Source organism: Melospiza melodia, chromosome Z (genome assembly GCF_035770615.1).
Source record: "Melospiza melodia melodia isolate bMelMel2 chromosome Z, bMelMel2.pri, whole genome shotgun sequence".
NCBI lineage: Eukaryota > Metazoa > Chordata > Aves > Passeriformes > Passerellidae > Melospiza > Melospiza melodia.
The window spans coordinates 72,197,146-72,223,633 of NC_086226.1; the positions used below are offsets into that span (position 1 = coordinate 72,197,146).

At 37.5% G+C, this 26,488-nt stretch overlaps 1 long non-coding RNA gene across 1 annotated transcript; it reads left to right on the forward strand.

Annotated features, from left to right (window-relative positions):
• The first annotated feature begins 24,284 nt into the window (after positions 1 to 24,284).
• LOC134431795 (uncharacterized) lies at positions 24,285 to 25,508 on the forward strand. The gene is made up of 3 exons (XR_010031104.1): positions 24,285 to 24,375; positions 24,491 to 24,603; positions 25,395 to 25,508. It is a non-coding gene; the product is annotated as an uncharacterized LOC134431795 (long non-coding RNA).
• Positions 25,509 to 26,488: the final 980 nt, after the last annotated feature.

Sequence of the window (26,488 nt, forward strand, 5' to 3'; positions counted from 1 at the left end):
ACATAATGGAGGGGGCAGCCAGACGATTGGCTTCATTGCACACTGCAGCTACACTGACATTTGTAAAAACGTTCAAATCCAAAGGGATAAATAATTCACAGCTTTGCTGAAAGATAGTACTAAAGGGGTTTGATAGATTGATAAAGAAGAATGCAGCTGTAAAAGTCTGGCACTTCCAAGCTTCAGGGAATTTGGCGTGCTATGTCCTCACATTTCTAGAGAACTGTTAAACTAACCCCCCCTCAGACTTCCTTTTTTAACTCCAAATAATCCCTATGATAAAGCACAGGAAGATGAAAAAAAAATCAAAAAATACCCAAGAAAATGGGTCTGTAAAAGAAGTTTCAGGAAGGCAATGAGAGAGGGGGTTGGCTTGTAGTTTTCTAATTACTTCTTTAAACACATTCTTAAATTGGAATGAGAATTATATCTTAGACTTCCTTTCTCTGTGGTTTGACAAATCAACAGTTTACCCATTGTAAAAATAATTACATGTTTCATTTATTTTCACTGGTTCTTTTAATAGAATATTTTAGTCTTAAAATTGCAAGGACAGCTGAAAAGCTTCTTTGAGAATGCAGAAATCTGTGCATTACAGAAACATCTGTGTTGCCTAATTCTGTTAACAATTACTGTAATGGCTTTATTTGTTTCTCATGGTGTCCTCTGCATTCCAAACATTTGAGGATATTCACTCAAATAGACATTTATCTGATTTTAACCCTGGAGGGCCCTTGTCCTGTCCACATTCCATCCAGCCAGAGCTGAAATGCATTTCAAAACCAATCCTCATCAGATATGGGGGCAACAGGTGCAGAATTAAAAAAGGGGTCAATTCTGTACAAAGCATAAGTTTTTCACTTTGAGCGTTTCACTGCCTGAATTGACAGTAAGACTAAGCAGTAATTCACTCTTCCACATGTTGATATGGCTCATAGGGCCTGAAAAGACCTTGCTTAGGAATCACCAAGCTCAATCTCCCATGTTGCAGACAGCTGTGAGCACTCCCCTTACTAACAGGTCTTTCTCACTGCTGAAAACATTTCTAGACATGCTTTTAATTTTTATAGATTTTTCAGGACCTAAAATCTTGTTTATATATATGGTAAATACTGTGAGAACAATAAAAAAACCTTGTGGTGTGGGTTATATTAAAAAGTTTGCCCAGTTTGTTTACTTTACATATTTTTCAACTTCTACAGGAAGAGAACTTTAACAGGTGTGGACATGTCCTTTTGCCTTCTCTTTTCTCTCCATTCCTTTGGTTTTGGACTTTTAAGGGTTGGTCTCTTCCTCTGTCCTAATTTCACCTTGGAGTTGTCCAGTGTTCCACTCTCCTATCTCTCTAACTCCCACATCCACCTCTTTCTTTGGACAATCTGCTATATCTGAGCCACAGAATAACAAATCTACCCTTTTATTCCAGACCTAACTCATCTCCAAACTAAACTCTCAGCATGTGTTGCTGAGCTCCTGTGGATAACTGTCAAATTAAGGTCAAAATTGTAACATCTTCTTCCTGAGGTATTTGAGGCTACTTCCTTACTCATTTACCATGGATAATGATATATATATTCGTATTTCAAAGATGTCAGCTTTAACTTGGCTTGCTCCTAGTTTTCAAATGTCAAGGATGTGGATTATGCTTAAGTTCTGCTGCACAGAACCTGCCCTTCCGCACCTTCACAAGACAGTTTTTTCCCCCCAGATGATCACCTATTGTCTTTATATTTGCAACTTTGTTTTGTTTAGAGTTGGATAAAGGAACATCAGTACTTCAAAGTGCACAAAACACTGATGCTTACGAAGATTATTTACCTGTCTCACTTACCTGAGTGAGACAAGCAATGCATCCATGGTCTTGCAGCATAGCCTCTCCCTCCTCTACCATGATGTGACTTCTTGAAGTTGTTCACAGATTTTCCTTGCTCTATTTAAATATTATCTGACATTCAGCTTCAACAGTCTGAAGCCACCTCCAGCTTGTGATTATTTCCTTCATGTGGTGAATTTTCAAAGAAGAAGCTTCAGGCTCACACTCAGGATCCTCTTTATGTTTGTTTTTTTTTTAGTAAAACTCGCAGAACTACCTTATTATCTTTAAAACTATTTCTACCAGCATCCTTTCCTTAACAGAAGCTGGATAATGTGCATCTCATTGGTGCACCTGGGCCTTTAACATCTTTTTTTTTAACTGTGTCATTTCCTTGTTGGTTTTTGCTCCCAGTCTCCCATGCAGACCAGATGACAAACTGGCCAAATTCACGATTTGCATCTTAACAGGAAACTCAGCAGAGGAAAATCCCATCTCATTTGTAGGGCACCAGTAGCTGTGGCAACACAAACCTGTGTAAACCTAGTTCACAGCATGGCCATAAATAATAACCATGAACTCTTTGGAGTTCTGAAAAACATTGGTTTTAGTACTTCTACAATCTTTTTAGACCACTGAATGTTCTCACTGGAAAACCTTGTCACATTTAGCCTACACAGAACAGGGTGACATTCAGATGACCTGACATTAGACACCTCCAGTATAGTAATTTAACTTTGTAGCAATCCTCTCATACTTCCTCTCATGAAGAGAATAGATGAACAAACACTTCTGGGCACAACTCATCCCATCCTGAATGGTTATCTCTGGCGGATGTGAGTTATGGCCTCATTGTGCTTACTTTCTCCTTTTGTATATGAACATGGTGAGAACTGCAGTGCAGAAAAAGATACAGGCAGTGTAGGTGTCTGGAGTTAGGGGATGTAAATCCCAGTCCTGCTGTGTGCCTGGTGGCACAAGGCAGCCGCATACTTTTCTCTGAGCATTTCAAATCTGTCTTTATTTAAGGTTTTCTTAGCACTTAACTTGTACCAAGGGCACATATGTAGGGAAAGTTTGTTTCATCAAACACAGCCAAAAGAACACAACAGCTATTTTCTGTTCCACAAAAGAAATAGCAGCTGCACATTTCTGATATAGAAAATACAATGATCTATAGTTTCAGTTGGCACGAGAACAATGAGAGCTTGAGTCTTGCATTTTCCTTAATCTTTATTTTGTTTTAATTTTTTTTAAAGTTTATTCACCACCATCCCCTTTGCCAGGTTTCTTCTACATGACCTAAAACTAACCCTTGTACAAATGTGAAGCCAAAGAGAGCTCTTAAATAGTATCTGTATGTTCTTTTGTCTCAGGAAATGTAAATTAGGGCACTGGGTGAATAACACGCTCGGTTTTGCGTCATGAAATGTGACTGTGGTGCTATGTCAGGGTCAAGATTTATGAAGCTATCAGGACTGGAGTGGACAGGGGCCAGCTTACATCTATCTGCAGCACTATTTTTGCTGCTTTCCAGACAAGTAACTCTGGAACAAGGGGCACTGGTTCCTAAGGTGACATTATTTAGCAGATTGGCAGGCATGAAATGGACAGGAACGGTCCGTCCAGCAGATGGGGAAAGAAATGAAAATAAAAGACAAACAAATTGCGGACTTGAATTTATATAAAGTAAATAGGAAATATATTTCAGTAACAATAAAGACAGTAGTAGAATAGTAAATCATTTGAGCAACTCTACAAAATCCCTAACTGCACATGAATAAGAGGGAAAGAGGAGTTATCTTAAGGAAGTTAAAGGAAGTAAAGGATTTTTACACAGTGATAGATCTCAATAATAACTTTTTTTTTTTTAATCCAAGGAGCTAACCTAAGAAATATCTCTTTGCTGGTAACTAATGTGGTCCACTGAAACAAACAACAACCAAACAAAAACTCAAACAAAAAAGCAAAAGAAAACAAGCAGCAAATAAATAAAAGCACCAGTGTATGTGTCTGTGCCTCAGTGACTAGGTTTCTATGGATGTCCATCATATCATTCTTTCTTACTTATTCACAGCTCACCGACCAGATTACAAAATCACCAGCTTCAGAAGGTGCTGGGGAAAGCAAAATAATCTTCACAAGAGTCAAATGCACCGAGCGAAGGACTACGGAGAAAAGATTCAGCATTTGTTCTGTATGTTCAGCAGTATCTTTCTGGTTATTAAATGGAGCTTACATTATTGTGGCAGAAATTTGACAAGCCGTTTGCCACAAAAAAATCTTATGTATAGAAAGTGGGTTTTTTGTAGTGAAGCAATAGCTGAGAAGCCCTAATTTATTTGAATGTATTCAGTGTACAAGTTTATATTTCTTCTTACTACTCTGTTGATTTCCATTATTCATACTTTTCATTGAACAGAAATGTCAGATCAAATAGAATTTTTTCAATTTTTCACTTTATGAGCGTAAATTCATATATCACATGTTAATTTAAATTGTAGTCTTTTAAGTGCTAGAAGTGAGTATTTTTCCTCAATCACAGAACACAAAACGCAGATGTGCACATAGTGAAAGCAACCATCAAAAACACCCAGCAAAAATTTTGTAGCTTTTCTCTACCTGTATAATTATTTAAAGAGCTTTTTTCAATGTTTTAAAACTGTATATTAGGAAGGTTAGTTAAACCTTCCTAAAGAGAAATTATTATTTTCTGTGTAATCTTTAACAGGGAGAAACAAGGACATTTAAACCCAACGTGGACAAAAATCTATAGTGCGTTCTCACAGTCACAAAACTATGCCTCTGCTTGTGTGCTCAGACCAGGTGGATATGCTAGACAATCCATTGTTTCAAATGCTAGAAATCCAAGCCTGTCCTACCTTACCAAAAACCCTTATTTCTAGCAGACATCTGTCAAACACAAAAGGGCCAGCTAGACCCTTATTCTAGACCAAGCTAGAATGAATTGATACAGGTAATTTTGAAGTCTGTAGTTTTCAGGCTTCAACATATTGGTAAAACCCCATTTCTGTTTCCCATTTTGAACTCCCCGTAAATCTTGGTTCAAAGCATTGTTTTGTATTTACAAATTTCTTAAGTCCACCCCTCCAACATCATAAAGAATCAATATACCCTTGGTTCTTTCCATTGGGGCTTGGTTGTTTTGAGTTGGGTTTGGGGTTTTTTTGTTACATTTAACTTAGATTCCATATGTTAATGGTAGAATTCATTAGCAAGATCTTCTATACTCTTGGCCATTAGAGTGCAAATTTTTATTAAAACTATATAGAAAGATAGTGAAGAAATTATCATTATAATATTTCTATGTGAAATAAAATTATCTATTTAATGCTTTAGTTCCATCTAGCTAGAATGAGACTTCTGTTGGCTTCCAGAAAACTCAATATGCCAATCTGGCATTGCGCTTCTTATCAGAAGCTTCTACTGCAATCAAATGCAGTATAAGAGGTTAAAAATTGGATGAAAATCATCTCATTATTTATGTTTATAAAAAGTCAGAGTGTTACCACTGCACAGTACTCAGAAAGTTGATTCTGGAAGAAAGATTATGTATTAAGCCTGGACTTAAATTTAAATGAGAGTGAGCATACCTAAGCTCTGGGCACTGGATTGCTACATCACATTTTCATTGCTGTTGGCACTAACCAGACAATAGGTGTGGAAATAACAATTAAATTGAAAAGCCTGACAACTTACCACAATACTTATATGTACTTCTGTCTTTTCCTGCTGTTTGTATCTATATTTAAAAATAATGCAAGAACATTTTACATCTAATGTTTGATAAACCTATTACAACTCCTTCCTCCTTTTAGTGTACTTTTCAGCAGTGTGTACAGCAGAAAAGGGCAAGGAATTAATCAGAATGCCAAAAGAGTTAGGTTACACAGTGTGTAGAAAGCACTTCAGCTACATTATTTGCTCAATTTCTGTAGGGAGTTGTGAAATAGAGGTCTTAAATTTAACATGTCTGGCTTACTTCCACCTGGATTCACTTCAAACCCGTTGCCTGCAGCTTGCTGAATACAGAGTGGGAAATCAGTCATTACATTAAGAACTGATGGCAAATGATTCCAATTCACATTTTTCAGCTGGTATGTTTTTTAACCTGGAGCAACACCAAATTGAAAAATTTTGCAAGCTGGGCATAAAAGCTGCGTTGCAGACTAAATATATTTCCAGTTCTATGAAGTCCACAAGGGGATATTTCTCCAGCATTTCTCCAGTTGCTATGCTACCCACTGAAGTTACAAGGCACACTATATCTTCAGCTCTCATCCTGTTCTCTTTCTCTCTGCTACCAGTCAGAGTCAAAGCTGCTCAGGCGCTGTGATCTACAGTTTAGCACTGACCCAATTTCAATACATTTATAAATGTCTGATATAGTCTTATAGGCTATTTGCTGCTAAGATAAAAACACACTTTTGAAATTAATCTGCTGTACTTTCTGTTTTGAAGCATGCAGTTTGGCTCAATGATACTGCAGGAGTTGCATATCTTTTCTGTTCTCTACCAAAAATATAGTTGTTACTCAAATGCATTTCAATAGCTCTTGGAGACATTACACTGCTCTACAAAGCACTGATACACGTTCCTTACTTAATTTTTTGAGAAAACTCTGACAATTTCTAGAACTTACGGAACTGAATGAAAATTTTGCTTCTCAGAGTCTTTTATAATTCAAAAGCCAAATCACAGTACAGAAAGGAGATATGACTGACCAGAACTCTGCAACTGACGTAATTTTAGCCAGGGGACCCTGGTGGCTGTGCAACACTAGATGTGTTTTAATGTGTATTGATTTTGTGATGATGACAAATGTAAATTTACAAGTTACAGGAGGATGTTTTAATCATGTCACAAGACAGCAGCTCAAAATAGGCTTCCAGTGTATCATAACATGAACTTAATACAGAAAATTTTGATATAAAATACATTCAAACAACTCCCCAGCCCCAGCTGATTTTTTTTTTTGTTATTTTCAATGAATGCAATTTAACCAAGACACAAGTTTCATTCCTACAATAACTTAGTGCATCCTCTCTATTACCCCCATAAAATAATTATAATCCAGTGACAATATAAAGGGAAAAGGGTTTAATTTAAGCTAATCTTTCACATGAAATGCAACCATGACAAATACATATCTGGGATAGTGCCATTTGAATCAGTTTTGCCAGGACAATGTTGTGTCTTTAGATACTATGACTAGTTGGTCAGAGACTTGTTTCAGTATATTTTCTTATTTGTATTTCAGTAGAAAATATGTATGTTCAGAGAGATTTGGTTATAAGTAAGTGCAAAGTCATTGGTCAGTGTAACATTTTTTATCAGTAGATCTCAGTACAGGAAGGGCCATCTTAGCATGCTTGTGGAAAATTGGAAGGGAGAAAGAGGGAAGAGCAGATTTCCTGGAGATCATACAGTAAGTAAGTGGCAAATTTAGGAATAGAAAGAAACTGATTGAAATGTAAAAAAAGAAGAGCCCTGGGTACAATTTTATCATAGATTTACAGTGAGTGAAGAGTTCCTTCCCATCCCTTCCATGATGAAAGACCAAAAGTAACTTGATCATGGAATGGAAAGGGTCAGTATTCTTGTTATACTTCATTCAATGGCCATTGCCCGGGATAAACCTTCATCTGTCCCAGGAACAAAGAAGTGTGTTTGTGTACTGAGGTATCTCTTCAGTGGATTTGAGGGTTGCATTTTAATAGAAGGAAAGAGAAAGGAAAAGGACAACATATATCATTTAGCACTTCATTGGAAATGCCTAAAAAAACACATGGTTTTCAGCATGAAAATTCATTCTTTCATTTGTGTTTATCTACATGATTTTCAAATTGAACTTGAGTAAGAAAACTGAAAGGTAAAGAACCTTTTTAAAGCTTTGTTACTCAGAGCAATGACTGTGTCAGTGACACAGCATGAAGGGTTGTACATTTGTTCAAGAGGTGCTGGGGACTCAAATCCAACTGAAAGGCACGCAAAGAGTTTGGAAAGCTTTTGTTCAAACCAAAACAAGAATGTTCTGTTTCTAGATTTGATCCTGATGCAGCCCAGAATCATTGAAGTCTTGTGATAAAGGCTGCAATTGTGAGAAAATCACACCTGAGATGCTTTGTTAATACAAACCTTACGTTTGTGCTGGTGGACCCAGGAGAGAAATAGAAGTGTCTGACAAAATCACATAAGGAAAGGGAGGAAAGGGACCATGTCATGGTAGTTAAACTAATAAACAACACAAGATCTTTCTGCAGTTCTAACACCCTGTTCAGCCACACTGGACCGATGTGCTGAAAGTTAGTACATTCTAGCTTTAAATTGTTTTTTTAAATGGTGTCTTAAAACTGTCATTAGAGTAGTCACAAAGGAAGGAGAATCCATCACCATGGGTGCCCCAAAATATTCTTGCCTCCACAGACAGAAGATGAAACACATCCATGATATAGTCACACATTTTGGTGGAGTTGCAGAAGTTGTGTGTACGATGTGCTCATTTTGCCAAGTGCTCTCTGCTTCAGCAGAAAATCCAGAATCCAATCTAAGACACAGCTATAACTCTCTCTCCATTAAATTTTGATTAAAAATTATGTCAGATAAGACTTTCACTCATTATAAAACATTAAAAGGAATAAATAGAATGAACATTTCTCTGAATAAGCAGCCATTCTATCTCCAATTCTATATTTATATATTTGCAGAAATAAAGTAAAACATTTTTATAATGGCAACTTCTTTTGTGTGAGGTGTGATAAAAAAAATTAAAAATCTATTGGAGAACCATTTAAAACTTGTTGGGCTGCAGAAAAAAACATAATCTTCCTTAAATGTATTTTAACTGCAACCTTGTCAAGCTGATGCTACCTGTTCTTGGTTGTTAATAAGAATTTGATCAAATAGCATACATTTCTGAACATATTTGACAGAGAAAATTTGCTCTTTAGGTTGCTGTTCTGAATTTTGCAGATATTTATTTTGACATCCACTCATTTGCTAATGAATTCAACTGGCAAGTGGAAGCTTTCACATGATGGAAGTGCATGTTTGTTTTTGTAGGACAGCATCTAAAGGAAGGTAAGATGCTCTTGAGAATCTAAATTAATCCAATTTATTATTTTTTCTATGCTTACTTGTTTCAAGTGTTTCAGATTCAGCATCTTTTTAGGATGTCTCTGAAAAGGCTAATTTCTGCATAAATTTAAGAGTCTGTTGTATCCTACATAAGACTTTTTGATAATATAACAATAGGCCTAGAAATTAAACCAAGACATGTTGCTTTATTTCCAGTTATAGGAGTTTTATTGTCAGCTATTATAAAAATTATCAATTTCATTAGCTAATTCATCTGTCTTTGTATTCTAGTGCAAAAACTAATTAATCAATCTATATCAGATATAAATTAAAATGAAGTTTTCATTTTTCAGATATGACTATTTCTTCTGCGTGCAAACAATTTTTTTCAGAAAGGCACCATTTTTTAATAATCTCTCTGGTAAGACTATATTTCTAATATTTGACTCCTCTTGCTCCATCCAGTAGCCTAAAGAACCAATGCTTATTGGAAAATTTGGCCCATTCTTTTGTAGGGCTTTTTCCTACCAGCAAAATCAAGTTTTCACCAGCCAAGTTTTTCACATGGCCGGTGAAATCCCACTGCTGACAAAACCTTCCCTCAATCTGTGTGCACAGGTTTAATGTTTGGGTTTTAGGAAGTAATTCTGCATCTCTAGTTTCTACTTTATTTTATGCTTCAGTAAACAGTCTGGAAGAACAAGAGGACAAATTAATTTCTGAAATAACTCCTTTTACTGAAGTTCACTTATGATACAGCAAGGTATCTCAGAAATAACTCATAAACAAATCACCAAAAAAAAACTTAGACAATTATTCCCTTTTGTCTGTATTGAGGTATGAACAGAGGTTTTAATTCATTTTTCACATGTGAGTATATCAGCACTACCCCGATGACTAAAAAATGTGTCATCTTTATCTACTTTGCTCTTTACCACAGCTAATAAAAGATTTGGTCTAATGAAATGTCTGCTTGAGGTTTTTAGAGATTGCTCTCTGCCCAGTAACAAAGATACTTATTTACTGCTCAATACAAATTTTTCATTTGGTTTTGGCTTTAGCATAATTTTAGCACCCTATAATTTGCATCATACTTCATAAAAAATTAATTTTCTAGAAACTACCAATGATTTCTGACTCTTGTGATCTGATATTGTAAATACAGTCAGCCACCAGTATGCTTCATTTAAAATTTTCAGATAAATATTTCATAGTTCATAGCAATATTTCAACTATGGAACTAATAGCAACTGGCCAACTTGGAACATGAAACTTGCTAGATGGCATATCAAAAGCATATGCCTTGGCACTGCAGTTTTGAATGAAGTTTTGGGTGCCTGAAGCTGTGAAAAACTTTGAAAGCAACATGTTCTGACAGGTCATTCAGTATTTCCTCTTACTTAGGTATAAAAAAAATAATTAATTTACTCTTTTGCCTTCATATAATGTGATTTACACCATCATGACATTATTTCTTTTTCTAATACACATGGGGTTCACCCAGAATTTGCATTTTTTTTCTTTTGTTGTGTATAGTCTGTATGATACGAAACATCTTTTAAACTGTACGATGTCCTTACTGATGAAATCCATGTAAGTGTTTAAACCAACCATTTCAGTCAAAGGTCACCAAAGTTTAAGAATTTAACGCTGATCCTCACATTAAAAAAAACAAAAAACAAAAAAACAAAAAAAAACCACCCACGAACACAAAAACTCCACAAAATATCAGCCTGATCTTCCAACGCAGAAATCAAATACTGAAATACTGAATAACTTTATAACTTTGTATATTCCTGAATACAATGTCGTATTAAAGTGTGGTTAGCTGTCATAAAACCTGTCAGCTGTAAACTAAGAATTTTAAAGCAATGACCATTGTTGTATCTTGCTCTTCCGAAATACTATCTTCTGCATGAATAGCTGATAACTGAGGTTTGTACATGCTTCCACAAGTCAACAATCAAAAAATTGAAGGGAAAGTAAAGCTCGTATTATTATTGCAAGATAACATACGAGTGATTCTCCTATAATTATTATCTGTACATAGAAGTTGGTTGAGTTTTTGTTTGGTTTTTAACTGTGGGCTTACACAGTCCTGGTAGAACACAAAGTAATTAGGTAATTAGGTAACGCACTGTAAGTTTGCCAGGGGTGTGTTGAACTGGTGTGCTTGTACCTTCACCTGAATTTCTGGCGCTGGCTGTCACTGAGCTCACCTCAGCAGCATCTGCAGAAAACAGGGAGGTGCCTTTACTGCCTGGGGTCATTTCATCAGGAATCAATGGAAATCATTATCTCTACAAAAGCAATCCCAAACCTACATCGTGGTGGTACTCCTTTACTCTCCCTTGTTTTCAACATTTATATGCCTACAACTATGGCAGACGATTTGGAGACACATGGAATATGCGCTCATTATGCCTCAGAGAGGAGAAAACTGCATCTCTAATTTGCACAGCAGAATTTGAGTTGGAAGTGTATAGCTAGGTTATGGAAGAACTGAGATCAACTAGACACAAGTTGATCTGTCCCAAGGTTTCTGGTTTACAGAGAAGAATTTAGAGAGGAAGAAATAAAAAGAACTGAAAACAAGAAGGATTCATATAAAAGGATTTTACTTGTAATAAAACTTATTTGCAGCTCATCTGGCCGAGTCAAGCTATAGCAACCTGACTAACGAAATTCTTCAATTCACCTAATCCTCCCTAGAACAGTTTTGGAGTTTAAATAAAGTATAAAAAATGCAGTGAAATTAGAAGAAGTTCTAATTAAATTTTCCAAAAGAAAATTTGGAAGGATGTTGAAAGGTGAATGAATATAAATTAAATATTGAAAAAATTAAAAATTAAATATTGAACAAATTAAATACTGAAACATCCATTTTTGCACACATCTTTTCAGTTTAGAAGAAAATAATGTGCCTGAATATAGAAAACATTTTTCTGCAATACAGGAAGATTTCCTGCAAGTATATTTATATAGAAAATAAATTGCTAATAAAATGTATATCTCTGACTAAAGAGATCAATTTTATGGCTGGGGAAAAAGGAAACAGAATTCTAAAGATTAAAATTTGAGTTCGTGTCTGGGACAAGAATGTGATTTGCATTTATAACTTTCAGAGTCAACAAGGTAAAAAAATTACTTATACTGAACTTCTTTAATTTATAGGGTTTTGTGTTTCACTCAACTTCACTCATCTCAACAGAAATGAGCTATTTTACCCATTTAAACCCACATGCTAGATAAACATTGCTGATAAAGCACAAAAGCGGGTCAGAAAAACCTAACTGCCTTTTTCCTGCACACGCCCTCCACATCAGCTCTCACAAACCAGACCAAAACCCGTGTTGTGCCTCAGCACAGACCTGGCCAGCCCAGTCTGCCTCGCTGAGATATGCGCTGCCAGCCCAAGCTAATGAACCTTGCTGGAAGTTAATTGCTTCAACACCTTGCTCTGGGACGTGCATAGACCCTGCCCTGTTTAACAAACTTACCTTCCAAGTGGGTCCAACATAATTGATTTGAAAATAACTCAAGTGTATTTTCACAGCCATACTAACACCTTTGGATTACAGGAAGGCAAAGCCCTGGTGCTCCCTCTCTCTAAGAGCATTACAGGCAGCAATGAGACCAGCTACTCAACTTACTTAGAAAATTAGGGCAGGTCAGAACTGTTGTTTTAACAGCTATGATCAAAGCAGTGTTGAGTGAAAGGAGGGAATGTGAAGCTGGTTTACAGATAAAAAGGACAGAAGCACCACTCCAAGCTTCCAGTGCAGGGCTTTTCACAGAAATTTGAGGCACAAAGAGCATAGAACACTTTAGCCACAGGTACAGGCTATCATGCACCTTTTTTAAAATTTGTTGTTATTGTTTCTTCATCAACAATTCTGAAAAAGTCTCAATTCAGTTGAAATATACAGACTTTGGTATCTCATAATACAATATGTAGAATTAAAATCAAAACAGAACATACTACAACTCACTGGAATGCTTTCTACAAACACATTGAAGAAATCAGGCCGAAACAACATTTTGGATGAATTTTTCTCCACTAGAAACCATTTCAGCAACTCCAGTTATTACAGTTGCTCCAGGTTTATGTTACTGTAAGAAGCAACAATATCTCTTTTAAAAAATGGGTTGTTTCTAGCAAAGTGCTTGACAGTGCACAGTGTACTGAACAAGAAACTCGGAGTTTTTCCTATTCTCTGCAAAAGGACAAGATGAGTTGTTACATCTATTATTAGTTCCTGTTGAGAGGCTTGATAAAAATAAGAAAGCAATTTATTATTATGCAAACTCTCTTAGCACAGTTCTTCAGAAAGAACAAAAAATACAAGTTAAAATTCAGGTTTAGCAGCCTCTTACAAAACGGACTTTTTTTGAATGGGCTTTTGGTGCTAAAAACAATATTCAGGTGTTAAATAAACAGTTATTCAATGTACACAATAGCACCTCCAAGGGCTCTGAAAAAACAGGTCCTTGCTGACAAGGCAAAACACTTTACTCTTCAGCTCTTTTATGAAGTGCTATGATCTGAGTCCAGGCCTTCAGCTTTTCTTTACCTGCATAATCCTAAACAATGAGATCTTTAATGAAAACAATGAATATTTCAGCTTCCTTTATTCACCATTCAAAACAAAGATTTTTGAAAAGCGCACTTTCAAAGGACCTATGTGAATTACAGGGAAGGAATTCCCCAGAAGTCAGCTGTAATGAGAACTTTGTGACTTGGGCAAAATGACAGTGTTAGGGCTAGTAATATCAGATAACATTATTTATATTAATGCCTTCTGCCCAAGAATGAAGCACACCTATAATGTGGCTTTGTGGAAAATCAGTATTGTATCCTGAAATTGCAAAATGCTGGGCACAAAGAGATTCAAATCCTCCATCAGCATTTTTAAGTGCAAAAGTAACACAGTAATGGCAGATTCCAAAATCCTTCAATAGTTCATACACATTTATACAACAGAAATGCATTCATTTCTGAAATATCATATTCCATAAATAACTAGGATGGGGCCTGCAGTGTCAGTAGTAGCATTACTTCTATTTTAGGAGATTCAGCAAGTCTTAAGAAACTCACTGATCACCAGGTGGGCACAAGAACCTGCATAAGAAACTAGACACACTGAAGTATGCCTTCTTGTAATGCATTTTAGAACAATTCAGAGTCCCTGAAATTGTGCAAGGAGGGCTGAGTTTGTCACAAGCAGTGAAAATCTAAGAAATAAATTCTGTACAAAGATATTCAGACTGCACAAGCTTCCCTGTGAAGTTTTTGCCACAGAAAAACCATTTTGGTTTTATGAGTATAGACAGAGAGCCCAGACACAGAAAGAAAATTACATGCAATTTGTACAATTATATACAAAATATTGCAATAAAAAATAAATAGGAGACTAGTGAAATCTTTAGCAATCCATGGATTTATAGCAGATTAGTCACAGTGTGATCAAACTCTGAGGAACCTCAGAAGAAAATATTATTCCATTTTCTCTGTAAGTTTTCAAAGTTAATTTTTTTGAAGCATTTACTAGAAATATCCACCCATGAATGTGAAGAAGAAAGGGCTGTGAATCCTTCAGATTTTCTTTACTGTGAAATATTAGCTGGATATCACCAAATGTTAATTCTTTTCACAGAGATAATAATGGACTTGCCATGAAGAGTCTCCACAAGTTGGGGTTTTTTTGCCTCCTTCCAAATCTGTGTGTGTTGACTGACTCTGCTCCATGTGGCAATTCAAGGAATTAATCTCTTTTCATAAAACAAGCATGTTAGCACATTTTTGTCTTGTATATACAATTCGCTCTTTTGTTCTGATCACCTCTGACCTTAAATAAGTAAATGAAGTTCCACTCATTACTTCCAGTTGAAAGGCTCTGCAAAGTTTGTTCAGCGGCATTTTAAATGCCCGAGCTTTTCAATTTTCATGTAACAGCCCAAAATCCCACAATTTTGGAACAGAGAAAACTGGATCCCCACTGAACTTCTTCTCTATTTTATATCAAGGCTCTGAGATAAGGATAACTCTACATTTAAGTAAGCATGCCACCACTACTTTGAGATCACAGTTCAGCCTTGCCACAAGTCTTCACTGAGGATTCCCACTGTCCACTGTTCACCCACATATTTTATTTCTGATGGATTTCTTCAGCAGGTTGACTAATAGTTCCACCACCCCAAAAGGTTTGCACAGAACTGCTGTACAAATAACCATCCATTCAGGGTATGGCCCTACTGTTTCTATAGGAGAAGACTGGCAGTGCATACCTCTTGTGGTGCCACCTGGCTATGTAAAAGCTCTTGTCCAGCTGTCCATCACAAGGACAGTGAGTGGTACAGAAAAGTGCTCTCATTTAATGAAAGGCCAAAACCATTGTAAAAAAAAAAAGATTTGTCAAACATTATTTTATCCTTTAGCTTTCCAGAGAAAAAAATCAAGATTTTTGCCCAGCCTTCCCCAGCCATACCACCTTCTGTTGCATACACCTAATGCTGGGATGGAGCGTGTGTTGCTAATGCACAGACATTATCAAGGATCTTTATTTTTGAAACATTTAACTCACAGGGATTGCAAAACTCTTGGTTGAAGATTGAAAATTCCAGGACTTGCTGAATCCACCAGAGCAGCTTAGTGCAATTGCTGCGTTAAGTCATTACTATTGCACAAACAAAACATTGCCATGGGGTTTGCTAGGGTTAGAAGATGGTTTTACCACACTGCTCAATTTACAAACCTTTCTGTATACAGGCCATCCGGAAATGAGGCTTTACAGATTTGGCAATGTAAGAGAGGAAGAATTTTTGTTGTTCTTGGAATAACAGATTAAGTTGTAGGATAGCATTTTACTTACAAATCAACCGTTTATTTCTGCCTGCACTTAACAAGCTCATACTAAAAGCCCGTTCAGAAAGTGAGAAACGGGAAAGCCAGAATGCCTAAATCAAAAGCAGATGGATAGAAGTAAATACAGAATATTTATTCTCTTAGTGAAGACAAAATAAAATCTTAAAACAACAACCTGAATGGCATTCTTTTTTTCCCATTGGCATCACTAAAGATTACACTTTAAGAAAATATAAAACTGGTATTGTAAAGTGAGAATTCATCTTTTCATTTTGTTTGTTTGCATTTTTTACATGGAGACCTGGAGTGAGGAACACCGCATTTTGAGACTGGGGGAATTGCCATGAGGAAATAAATACAATTTTCTAGGATTCTTCTTGCCAGAATCAGTTGAAGTGTATAAGCTACAAAAAAAAAGTTTTGCAAATAATTCCACAAAGGGAAAAATACTGTTAAAATTTTGGACCACAAAAAAGTGCAAACAAGAAAAATCATGACCAGCCTGCTAGCAAAAGATTTCAAATTACCTTTTTGTTCAGGAATCACACTGTTCTTGTTAGAAAAGGACATGGAGTATTGTCTTGCAAGCAAAAAGAAATTAAATTTGGTTTATGAAAAAAGCAATATCCTTAAATTCTTTTATGGGGATATTATGAGGTATTGTAAGGTTTAAAACATAACTCTAAGTGTAGTTTCAAAGAAAACAGTATTGTTTCTTTCCATGTAGAGAGGCAGAACTAACAAGGGAAATATTGCAGTATTGAGAGGACAGCAGTGTTAACTCTGCATGCATGCTATGCACAAAAGCCTCCACATCTTCCTGAATGACCTGGTCTGGTTCTTACACTGGGAGGAAAACTGTGAAATTGAAGAAATGTAAAATCATTACCCTGTGGACAACCTGTCTGGTTCAGGACTAGGACTTGAACTTGTCTTTTTATTTGAGCTGTGTGACCTAACTAACAGGCCACCAAGAGGATATCTTTTCTCTAAGGAAAATATATACAGATATACATATATGTGTATTTTTTATATATATACACATAAATGCACACACAAATGTATGTTTATGCACATATATGAGATTCATACTGATAAGGAGTTTTTATATTTTGTGTTCTTAAATGCCTCAGCTGAAGATAACAGATTTTCTCACTTTACTCCAAGGTGAGACAGTTTGGCAACTCACATGCAGACTGTGCGAGGAGCCCCAGGCTACTCAAAACCCCAGGTCAGACCCACGAATTAGTATTTTTATTTCATGGAGTAGTTGTAGAGCCTCTAGCTCCTCATCGCAGCACCTACTCTAATTCTTGTCTTGGTAGAGTTGCTGTGATCCTTGTAATAAAATTCAGAAACAATGTGAATTTGCAAAGTACTATCTACGGTGCCACACTTGCAGCCTGTATCTGAAAAGTTTCACTGCAATACTAGCAAACCTTAAATCACAGAGGAATTCCTAGGTAATTCTTGAAACTGATTAATCACTGAAAATTTCAGGTTGAGGGCGCGCTGGCATGCAGGCAGTCAGCAGCTTTTTTTCCCACACCAAGCCAAGGAAAATGACAGAGGCTGTGTCTATGCCCAAGAATAAAAGTGTGTCCTGTACCCTGCCTTGGCACAGCTGAAATGCTGAATGGGAATGGTGCTCAGTCACAGTAACTCTCCATGCTGAGGAGACCTGGTGAGCCCTCCTCCTGCCCATCCATGGCGCGTGGGACGGGCTCTCCCTGGATCTCTGTCTTGCCTTGGCAAAGTGGATAAAGAAGTGATGTCAGCAGCACAGGGAAGACCCAGGTACAGGTCAGCGTGCACAGTGACAGCCAGGCAGCACCCCAGACAGCAGATTACAGCACATTTACCTTTGCTCTCACATCTGACAAGCTCAGCTCATCGTTTTAGAGGCAAAGGCTATCTCAAATGAGCTTTGATCATCCATAATGGATTCTTTCTGACTGGTTGTCAACCTGAAAATTAAAATGGCTGGATGAGAAAGAACAGCAATATGCTGCAGCAAGGACAGATTTATCATTTGTTCTGACTAATGAAGACATCATCACCAGTGTAAATCAGAGGCCAGATATCATTAGTCACTGATATTTTCCTTAAAAATCAAAATGCCTTTGCCCACAAAAGCAAAAGCCAGCATACAAATTTCAGTGTATTTGTTTTACTAATGGGAAAACTAAAATTGTTTTCTTTCCTTTTCAGCAACACACTGGACATAGATGAAATCAGCAGACTGTACACAGGTTTTAATAAGATAAATAAAGATGTAAAATGAGCAGATAAAACAGAGATGCATTCATGAATGTTAAGTTATTCCAATATTTAAATTAATTATATGTTTAAAGAATGATTGCCTCTTTTTATCTTCTTCTAACTTACAAGCCAGAAAAGAGATCAAGAAACACAGCTGGGCATTTATTAATTCTATTCTTCCCTCTACAATTAAACTTTAATCTGTTTCAAAGGACGTTTGGGTTCCGTCCAATGCAGTTGCCACTTGAAGCAGCAATTAAAGATAAAAGATATGAACATTACCTGTAGCAGGATTTTAGGGAAAATTTGGTCTCTGGAAGAAATACACTTTGCAGCAAAAGAAGCAAGGGTTTTATACAGTGGGTTATATGCAAAATTAGTTCTAATTGATGTTTCTACAAACAGATAACTGGCTTTCCTTTTTAAAAAGCAACATCTGTGGCGTTTTATTTAAATATTTTACCTAATCTGAGAGTCTTTAGAAAAACCAGGAACTAAAATCCTTTAATGCCATTAGCCCTCAGCTGGGATTCATCACAAATAACCCTCTATAACTTTAAAGCTGATGTAAAACTTGTATAATCAAAACCAAGCCTTCAATCACAAGTAGCAGGTTTTTAAATCGAAATGTTTATCAAAAGATCAGAATCCTTTCTTCTCACAATGAGGAAAAGTAGCATCAATGACAAGCAGCATGGTCTCCCCCTCCCTGCAGACAAAGCACCCGCTGTCAGTGGCTGCACACATCAGTCAGTGCCTTGGGCTGGGCAGCAGGATCTGTCTGCCTTCCCCTGGAGCTGAAATGCAATCCAGAAAGGAGGGATCTGTAATCGTGCTACTGTGAAACATTAGTATCTGCCAGGCCACGAGGAGCTGTGGCTGCCTCAGACATCAAATTAGATCAATTGGCCATCTGGGGTGAACACATGGAAGAACATACAGAGAGCAGTGAGCAGCAATTAGTCTTCTGAGGGTTTCAGGAAGGAGACTAATCAGTATCACAGAGATCCCATCTATAACACTACTATAATTTGAAGAACTTTTGCCTTTAATGAGATTTAAAAGCCCTAAACAAATAAGAATGCCCACCTAATGAGACAGCTCTCAGTCTGAGCTAGCATATACAGGAAATGGAGCCTCAAGCCTTGACTAGCTGCCCTTGGCCAAGGGTACGTGGAGCCTTTGTTGCAGACACTCCACTATCAGGGAGGGTCAAGCCCACTTTTAGCTGGTGCTGTAGAGAAGCTTTAATAAGGGTCAGGTGCAGATCACAGCGAGCAAAGTCAGCAGCTTGGATCAAAGAAGGAGTCCTTCTCTGAGTTCAAACAAGCATCAGTGTTCTTGGGCATGGTAGCGACGTGCCACAGGGCACACTGCTCAGCAGGTGCGGCGAGGTGTCCAGCCTTGAGGGCTAGTTGTCTGGCTAGCAGAGGGCGGCCAACACGCAGCTGCAATCCAAGGTGAGCACCCCTTGGCGTCTGAGGGCCTCGGGCTGTGCTCACCACAGACTGATCTCGCTGCCACCAGGACGGGAATAAGGAGCTGGACACTCACTGGGGACACATTCAGTTCATCCCAAAGCCCAAGATATCAACCAGGGAGTGACCCAGAACAAGGGGTGGGGAGGGATTATAAAGGGAAGAGGTGTACAAGGGAGGGGTTTACAATGAACCAATAAGGGTGAAGGAGGGAGTGAACATAACATAACAGGCATTAGGGAAAACCCAATCACTACAAAGTAAGGGAGGGGCCCCGGGACCACAGCCAATCATAACCCCCACAGAGAAGAAGATTCTGGTAACCTGGGAGGAGTGGGGGGTGATTGACTGGGCCCAGGGAGGAGAACAAGTATACATATAAGGCCATTAGGGGGAGGATTAATTACATAACTAAAAGAACTGACAACCCCAGTGGCGGGAGTTGCCATGGGAACAACATAATTGGCAGGTCTGTGGCGGGAAAAACAGGGAGGGCAGAACCATTACCAAACAAAGGGGGAACAATACAGAAAATAGGGGAGAAATTAAATGAACTTAACGAACACACCACAACAAGCAGGTGCTGGAGCAGCTGGCCCTGCCAGCACAGTGGATGCACTGCCCTCAAGGCTGAGGAAACTGGCCGTGCTTTCAGGTGAGGTTTGGGCCAGCTGACCCTGCCCTCCGTGAGCCCCCCGGGGCAGCAGTGCCAGCAGCAGGGCACTCCCTGCACCAGGGGACAGTGGCACTGCCAGCCTGACCTGGGGCTGCAGAAGATCACAGCGTGCTGCGGACCTGGATCTGGGTGCTGGGGGCACTGCCAGGGCCTGCCTGAGCCCCTGAACTACTACTCCATGATGTTCCTAAGTGTGGACACCAATGACAGTGCTGGGAAAGCTGGAGAGCACCCAAAGGGACTACAGAGCTCTGGGGCAGTGGCAGTCGAGGACATGGTGATCCAGGGTTCTCTTTGCCCCGGCCAGCATGGAGGTCTCTGATAATGCATATCAGCCATTGGCTGTGGAGCTGGCAAAAGGATTCTTGTTTCTGTGGCCATTAGACTCTGTCTTAGGATAAACATGTGCTTGAGCAGAGGCCAGACGACCTCCAGAATTCTCCTCCGGCCTTAGCCTACCTGTGATTCCATGAATATATCATAAAGTAAAGCAGATATTATTCTTATTCCAGGTGAGGGATGCTTGTTTTCTGCAATTTTTGGGCTAAAACCATGTCTGGTAAAAAATGAGACCTATAGTATGCTCGTGACAAAACATTGCCAGAGATGTTTATTTAAATTATGATAGAAAAAGGAAAAGCTATTTGAAACTCAGACTCAAGAGCCAGCAGTTATGGCCAGGACTGGACAGTTGGTCCCATTCCATTTCGTGTAAGGCTTACCCTGTGGGAGGCAAAAAAGCAAAATCTGCTTCTTCCCCCTCTCAAGACTTTTACCCAAGTTCCTTCTGCCCCAGTTCCTCTCCCTTCTTCTGGAGGAGTTTTCTGCCATTCACAGGAAAGCAGCTGAGCAGAAACTGGCAAAATTCTGCTGCCTGCCACCACTGTCCTTCTACAGATGAGTGCCTCCTACCTAGTTATATGGTTACAGACAGTAAATGATAGCTGTGCACTTATAGTGAGAGCAAGGAGCTTTAGCTGGGATAAATGATCCCTGCTTCCTCCTGGGGTGTTACTGAAAGCAAAAAAGAAGTAAAATTAATTAGGCCTATTAATTGTCCCCCCTGACTCGTGTCAGTCAGGCATGACTTCTCAGAGTTTTGTAAACTACACTATAAACTGAGGTAGATAAGAGTCATCTCTCCATGGTAGGAATATGGCAGAAAATATCTTTTTATAAAAGCAAAAACAAAAAGATACCTGACGTCTCTGAATACAAGGCTATCTATTTCTTTTGACCCCAGCAGAAACTTGGGACCACTTCTATATTATTTTAGAATAGAAGAGCTAGATTGCTATTTTTAATGAATGAGCTGGTAGAAAATAATGAAACATATAATGATACCAATTTATACTCAGATTCTAGCAAAATATAAATATTGAATTTTGTGTCTAATTGCCGCTTACTCATTGCCTCATCAATTAGAAACTGCTATTCAGTAGCAAACCATTTGCTTAACATGGTGCTGCGCATTTTATATCAAACAGTTGTGGGCTTCTTTTGTTCCCCTACTTTGGTTAAAATATATAGCTCCCTTTGGAATTGTTAGATTAATTTGGTTTGTTTTATAGTTTGGATGTGAATGGCTCACAGTCCATAGGGTCTAGCTTTCCCTTTTATAAATAATTCCCTTTTTATGGTGCAATTAGGATGCACTGTGTTTTTGCAACACACCTCAGAGGGAAGCATGACAAATGGGAGGTACTAAAAGTTCTGCTGCTTTTCCTCTCTGACACAAGCAGAACCTCAAGAATCCAGAATAAGGACTATAATTGTGTTTCTGTATATATTCAGTTCACAGTTCCTACTGTCTACCATAATTTTTGTTCTGATGCTTTACTGTGCTGCTGCATCTCTACTTGATGTTTACCTCTGTCAAGGGGCTTCTCAGTATTATCTATTTATCTACGCAAGCACAGAACAATACATGCATTTTGAATTTGAAGTTATTTGTGTGAACGTTAACAGGTGTTTACAAAATATATACAGATATTTAGACTACATTCAACTCATGACCAAGACTGAATTTATGGCAAATTATAAGAACTGAGATGATAAAAATGAGAACTGAAATGTCAAGAATGACATTCCTTGTAACTTATAACAACTGCATAAAAGATGATGAGATGTTGTGAGGGGTTTTAAGTGAGCAATTAGCTATACACATTCTAATGGATATTTTTTCCTTTTGCCTACATTGAAGATGTATAGCTGAAGTACCCTCAAGGTACATGCAAGCCATTTCACCAAACAATGTATTTGTTACATCAGTCATAAAAAAAGAAAAAGGCAACAAACCAAACAAACAAACCAAAACAAAACAAAAAACAATCCCCAGCTCCCTTATGTAAAGGAACACATATATACAAAAACAAGATCCTTTATGGGACAGATCTATGTGAAAAGGTTTTGCACCAGGACTTAAATAAGGTAAGTGGAAGAAAATATAAAAAAAATTGAGAATTGTAGAGAAAAAAAGATTATTTGTTACCATGTCCAGCTAGCACTTAGTCTTTGGTAAAATCAGCAAGCAATTTCCTTCATTGCAATGTCACAGTGAACGTGCTAATGTGAAGTCTGTTATTGAAAATGTTCCTAATGCCATTCTCCCATTATCCTCTCTTGTCTGGAAAAGTTGCAATTACAAAACCACAAAAGAGAAATAACATCTCATGACAAAGGTAAACAATCACACATTTTACATGTAAAATACATACTTTTTCATTATTCCAAAATTGCTTCAAAAATTTTAAATAGTGAACAAAAGATGCATTTCAACCCATCTGCATGCTGTTAACAACATGCAAACAGAAAGATGAACTACAACAATAAATACATCATTTGCACTGAAGTGTTCAGTTTGTGCTCTTTTATAAATGCATTAGCTTGTTGAAACAATGAAATCACAAGTCAGACATTAAGAAATGAAGTCACCATTAACACTCAATTTGCAAAGAAAAGCAAACCCAGTCAATATCATTTGCTACATGAAATGAATCTACGTTCCTGTAATGAAAAGTCAGAAAAGCACAAGTGCTGATGTTTGTCTGTTCCCATTACAATTGTATTACAGTTCACACTCCAGGTGAGCATAAAGGAGTGAACAGGTAAAAGAAATCAAAACGGCTTGGAGTCAGATTTGTTTTGGCATATGAGGTGGGAAGCAAATAGCAACGATGTGTCACTTTCCCAAATTTCACCCTAATAAGGGCCCCTTGCATTTTCCAGGGGAGTATTCAAATTTCATAAGACATATAAAGCATTAATGAGACATCATTGTTTGTATAGCCAACTCTGTGAATTAAGCTCTCTAAACCTGTAGGCTCTTAAGATCAATTCTACTCCACCCGAGGCTCTCTCGCACACACCCACACACAAAATCTGTCATTACTGCCTTGTAAAATTCTGGGGCAATCTAAACTCATCAGGACCTCATGAAGAGAACTCAAGGTCCTGGAAACAGTTGTCACATTAGATTTTCCAATTTCTCTTCAGTCAACTTTACTCAACCACAGTCAGTCTATTTAGTAGATAAGAATAATGTTGCCTATGGCAGGATTGGTGCTAGGGCATCAAATAGTTTTTTTATGAGCAGTTTCTTAAAATGGGACTTCTGAGTTCCCACCTGCACTCTTCAACATCAGACAGAAAACAGGTCAAGCTGTGTTTGGAAATGCTGTCTTGAAGTCTTCGCTCAGAAGGCATGCAAAGCCTTGGGAGAGTCCACTGCTAACCTTGAAAGAGAATATTTCATTACCCAGACTTTGCTGGCTCCTTATGATGGAAAGTTTGATTCTACCCTTTGAGCAACCCCTGAAGCTCAATAAAAAATATCCCTATATATTAACTGTCTTCATGTGCTTTGAGAATGCATGCCCTCATATTGTCTTTCATAATTTTACTTTTCTCACTGCCTGTCCTAGCATATATATATATATATATATATATATATATATATATATATATATATATATATATATATATATGACAATGTAGGCATGCTTCTTACTGGATTACTAGTATAATTTCTTTTCTTATATTGTCTACTTTGCAATTTCTTTTTTTTTTTTTTTTTAATCCAGAAGGAGAGCTCATGAAGGAAAGAATGCCTGAAGACATAAGGGCTTTACAGTGTGGGGAGAATCGGGGAAAGCAAAGCTGGCAAACAGAGGATGCAGACTCTGTTAGTATACTTGTTTCAATAGTATTGCTTAAGATACACTGCCTAGAACTGAGCTAGTTAATTTTTGCTGGCTTTTTGTTTTGTTTTTGTTTCATTTATATTATTTTTGTTACAGAAAAAATGAAAAATTATCCAACAAATTGAAAAACAAATTGAATATCATCACACTACTGAAGAACTGAGTCAAACAAAAATACCTCTGAAAACAAGTACATTTTGGGAGTGGAAGTAAGTAATTTTTTAAAAAAAATATGCTTGTTCTCTTAACACAAAAAATCCTATTTTGTGCAAATGACAAATATATAAGGTTTTTAATATTTAAAACAAGAACCTGAGCTGTACATGCATATATGTGGACAGCTGTGTGCTTTATTACTATGACTGACACTGTGGACACTATGAAAAATAGAGAGGAAAGCATGCTACATGTACGTACAATACGAAAACTAATCTTTTTCCTCAGCTTCACAGTGCTGTGTCTTTCTCCTTTACACATTTTCAAGCTCTCCAGAGAAGCCATTGCCTCCAGTTGATCTTTATGTTAGTGAACACATTCTCAGAGCTTAATAAATAGTCAGGGATGCTGTGCAGATTTGTGGCTCACAGTGAGAGGGCAGCTCAGTAGGGGAGTGTGTAGAGATGTGAAAAAGCTGTTCAGACACTGAAAACTCTGTGCACTGGGGATGTGTGAAGAGGCTGCATTCTTAGTTTACATTTGCGTGGATACAATATTGAAGAAAACATCAAAAAATTCTTCATTGCTGAAAAATGCTGAGATGTTGAAATGGAGAATCAATGGCCTAGGAACAAGAGGAAAAGAAAGATTTTTACTGGAGTACTTATGAAACTGTTAATGTTGTACAAAAGTCTTTTTAAAATGCATATTTTGGCAGGTTTTTCCCATGTTAATGCACACCATCAGTAGAAACACAGGCTTTTTGTGTATTTTCTAGTTGAATGAGAAAAAAAAATCCTCTTTCACTTGTAATAAAAAAGGTTATTGCTGTGCTTTTCCATAGTTTCAATAGGGAAATGCCCTCATCTCACCTGTCTTTGGAGGACTACATAAAAATCCTGCTCCTGGGAAGCAACGGCAGCAGCACAGCAAAATGTTCTACCATGAGACATGTTCATGTCCCAGAAACACAAAATCACAGGAGATTCGAACTGCATCTGTATTGATCCTGATGGCATCAGTCAGCCTCTCCACACACTGGACTTCCTAATGGAAAACTACTGAGAAACATCAATGAAGTGAAACAAATTTCATTCCACTGTCATTTTTCAGAAAAGGAAGATGGACTGCAACACAGCAGGAAAAAAAAATTGAAGAAGAAAATTGAAACAGACCCAAAGATGTAATTTTTTTTTTCATATTTTAGACCCAAACTCTATCATTCAGTTTGACAGTTGTACTCAAATAAAAAAAAAAATATTTCTCTTTAACACTCATACCCTCACTGATCTGAGAGCATCCTTGTCCACAAAAAAAAAAAAAAAAAAAAGTGTTAGAAAATCTTCAGAGGCAAAATGCATCAAGTGCATCAAGAGGTCATACTGTTATTTAATGTGTTGTATTACCTTACCACAACATCATAATAAATTCGGGAAGTGTGGTCATATTCAGGACTCAGCAGTGTGAAATCAAATGTCACATCACAGTCTCTCAGCCATGCTCTCCTCTGCACCTGTACCAGTAAGCTGACGTGCTTTGCAAGGCAGGCTTTTATGATTACAGGGTGGAAAGAAAGCTCAACAACAGAAACAAATTGTGGAGTGGCTTTTGTAGTATTTCAAGAGGCAGGGATCTCTGAAATTCACTCCTGATATCATTGTCTGACACTGCCTCAAATCCTCTTAGTCTCCACTCCTCAGATCTGAAGATATATATATATAAATGGTCAGTGTAGAAATTGCACGAATGGTTATGTGGACAGCTAAACAGATGAATAAGAAGAGAATTCTTCAGCTAGGTTTTGTTGTAGTAATTTTTCTGCCTTGTTACTGGACCAAGAAGCAGGATAGGTTTGGCACTGTGAGTGGAGTAATTTAGGAAGTTAGAGTTGCACAGTTCATTTGAACACAAGCATGATAAATTTCACAAGATTTTTAT